Source organism: Hyperolius riggenbachi, chromosome 3 (genome assembly GCF_040937935.1).
Source record: "Hyperolius riggenbachi isolate aHypRig1 chromosome 3, aHypRig1.pri, whole genome shotgun sequence".
Classification (NCBI taxonomy): domain Eukaryota; kingdom Metazoa; phylum Chordata; class Amphibia; order Anura; family Hyperoliidae; genus Hyperolius; species Hyperolius riggenbachi.
In genome coordinates this window covers 209022315-209026230 of record NC_090648.1, presented here as the reverse complement: position 1 = coordinate 209026230, position 3916 = coordinate 209022315, and positions in this window count along the sequence as shown.

Genomic DNA, 3916 nt, shown 5'->3' with positions numbered 1-3916 from the left:
TACTTTTACAGGGAATGCAAAGCCTACTGTGAATGGGTGTGAATATGGATAATGGCAGTAAGGTTATCGTTTGGCCGTTCCTTGTAAAAATATGATCAGAACACAATGGTGATAAAATCTTGCAGTGTGCTTTAGGCACACTATGTGACACATACTGTGAAGCATAGTCAAATTGAAGTATGCTTCGCTGTAATTGCACACGTCCAATGCCCTATAGCATGCCTCACATGCTGACTAATTTCACTGCACCAATGTGAACAGCACAACTTAGTTGCATCCCATTAGCAATGCGATTATAATATCCAATGCACCACAATGCTCCAGTGTGAATCTTAGCCTTAGGCCCCTTCCACGCTTTGCCTGTTTGATGTGGTGATTCTTCTGCAACTGCACCACAACAGACCCGAAAGGTCACACTGCACATTACTACTGCAGTGCACCTCACAGTGAGGTGAGGCATACTTTACAGTGAAAGTATGCCTCATTTCCGGGTAAACTGCACAGGACGCACTGCAGCTTTTGCGTCACAACGATAGGACCTGCCGCATAGCGATCACCCCTCCTTGCCATCTTTTGTGGCCTTCAAAAGAGTATCCAATGTCCATCATTTTACGCAGCAAAAGACAGACTGCACAGCCTTCCCATCTAAAAGGAGCACACCGGTGGCAGTGTTTCCGATTGAAATATAGTCAAGTTTGAGCCAGGATACAGCAATAACCCACCCCTCCATAGAAATTAGACGGTCGTTCCACACATGCGCAGAAGGTGGTTGCGTCGATTGAGCAACCCTGGTTTGTGAGTACCTCATTTTTATTTAAACACCTAATACTCACAATTGACAACATACTACACTAAATTGGGCTCCTCCTTTTCTTTTGTTTTTTTTTTCCAAGTTCTTGGATATACACCCCCCCAGGTTGGACAGTGCTCAGTCTCTGGACCTGCGCTTTCTACTTAAAGGACAACTGAAGTGAGAAGAATATGGAGGCTGCCATATATATATCCTTTTAAACAGTACCAGTTGCCTGGCAGTCTTGGTGATCTATTTGGCTGCAGTTGTGTCTGTATAACACCAGAAACAAGCATGCAGCTAATCTTATCAGATCTGATCTGCATATGCTTGTTCAGGGTCTATGGCTAAAAGTATTAGAGGTAAAGGATCAGCAGGATAGCCAGATAACTGGTATTGTTTAACCACTTCACCACTGAGGAGTTTTACCCCTTCAGCATCCGAGCAATTTTCTCCTTTCAGCGCTCCTTACATTCATTCGCCTATAATTTTATCATTACTTATCACAATAAAATGAACTATGTCTTGTTTTTTTCACCACCAATTAGGCTTTCTTTAGGTGGGATACTATGCCAAGAATTATTTTATTCTAAATGTGTTTAAATGGGAAAATAGGAAAACATTTGGAAAAAAAAAAAACTTTTTCAGTTTTCCACCATTATAGTTTTTAAATAATGCATGCTACTATAATTAAAATCCATGTAACTTATATGCCCATTTGTCCCAGTTATTACACCGTTTAAATTATGTCCCTATCACAATGTTTGGCGCCAATATTTTATTTGCAAATAAGGTGCATTTTTTTCAGTTTTGCGTCCATCCCTAATTACAAGCCCATAATTTATAAAGTAACAGTGTTATACCCTCTTGATATAAATATTTAAAGATTTCAGTCCCTAAGGTAACTATTTAAGTTTTTTTTATTGTAATTTTTTTTACATTTATTTTAATATTACAAAAAAATAAAATATTGGTAACAATTGGGGAGTGTGGGAGTTAATGAGTTAAAATTAATAGTGATAATAATGTAAGTGCATGTGAAAAATGTTTTTGGGTGTAGTATTACTTTTTGGCCACAAACATTTTTTTTTTGCAGGCGTCCTACAAGCGTCGGAAGAACGCTTGCAGGAAGGGAGGCTGGGAAACAGTTTTTTCACAATGGTCGCGCTGCTTCTCATAGAAGCATGCCGATCATTGCGGGGGCAGAAATCAACGAACGGGAATGGATTTTCCCGTTCATTGATATCCGGGCGAGCGGGCGGCGGCGTACACGATCGCGGGAATGCGCGCACGTGGGAGTGCAGACAGCGCCGGGGGGGTGCGTATATCTACGCTCCGGGCGGGGAACTGAAGTCCAAAGGAGCGTAGATATACTGTACCCGGGCGGCGAAGTGGTTAAAAGAAAAAACAAATGTCAGCCTCTATATCCTTCTCGTTACAGTTGTCTTTTAAACACTATAGTAATGCAGGATGTAATATCGACTAATAAACCTAACATGCCCAATAAAAATGTGTTAGTAATTAGAATGAATCAAGCCGATGAAACACTTACTGTTCTGTTTCTTAGGCTACTTGCGCACCAAGACGTTGCGTTAGGTGCTACGTTAAGGTCGCATAACGTGCACCTAACACAACGTATGGTGCTGCAAGTGAGGACGGTAGAGTGAGCCGCGTCAGGCGGCTCGATTCCTATAATGTCTCCCAGAGTTGCGCTGATTGGCCAGCGGGACCACGTGATGCGGAGCGAGACACCCTGCATCACGTGGTCCCGCCGGCCAATGAGCGACCGCCAGTGCAGTGAATATTAAGTAGCCATGTGCGCGGCTACTGTAGCTGGCTCTCCCCGCCTCCTCTCCGCCCCCCACTGCGCATGTGCAGTCTAACGCGGCTATAGCCGCTCCAACGCCGTAGCATGCTGCACTTTCCGGAGAACGTGCAGCGTTACATGTAACGCAACGTGGCTGTGTGAACAGCCCACTTGTGTTACATTGCTGTGCGTTGGGGGAGCGTTACAGGCGCACTAACGTGCGCCTGTAACGTCTTAGTGTGTAAGCAGCCTAAAATATGAACTTGCCCATAGCTAAAATCTACCATCTCTCTTTTACCCAGCCATGCTATAAAAAATACAAGCAGATGCTAAAAGTTCAAAGTTTAAACTGTAAAAGTGAAACCACTTCTGTTCAGATAAAAAAAAAAAAAAAAAAAAAAAAAAAAAATCAGGTTATCAATCCACATGGCAAGGATTCACACTACAAAACACATGCATGAACACAATTTCACAAATGTGTTTCCCAACTCACAGCGGGGTGTTATGTGGACATAAGTGGCCGCAACACAATACAACTCAACAGGAAATCACGTGCCATGCGATAAAGTGTTCCTGGATGCGTTACATGTGTGTGATCTAAATCATCATCATGACAGTCAATGGATCGCATACAATGTGCGGTGGTCATAGCTAGGCATGAGCTTTCCATATCATAATGATTTGGAACAGAACATATGCTGCCCTCCATGCTGTGTTCCAGCTCTCAATGCTTCCTCCTCCACAGCTGGAGGGAGGAATAGCTGGAATGCATCATTAGGGGCAGCGTCAAGGGTGAGATAATACACCTCCCCCGCCGCAATCCACTGTGCTTGAAATTCTTGTTCTGTTCCAAATCATTCAGAAACAGCATTCCAGTATGGAACCATCATCCCGAATCATAAATGACAGTACCACACATAGTGAATAGGCCCTTTGAAAATGCTAAACAAGAGTGTCTATCTGCTATAATCACCTGACCGATGCCAGGTGTATAATGCTGGGAATACACCATACGTTTTTCCGCTCAATAGATGGGTTTGATAATTTCCGACATGTCTGATATGCCTTCGGATAGTTTTTTGGCTCGATTTGTCATAGAAGTGAATGGAAAAAGTTAAGGAAAACGAGAGGAAGTTAATAGAATCAAGTGCAGAATGGAGTGGAAAAAAGTATTGAGTGTACCCAGTATAAAGCAAGGTTCCCTACTCTGCACAGCCAATAGGTAATATATCAAAGCGCGCCCCAAGCAGTATACAGCTGCCATTGTTTCAAAGAAGCGATCAGTGAACTTAGCAATTTTAGAAACTCAGACTACAAAG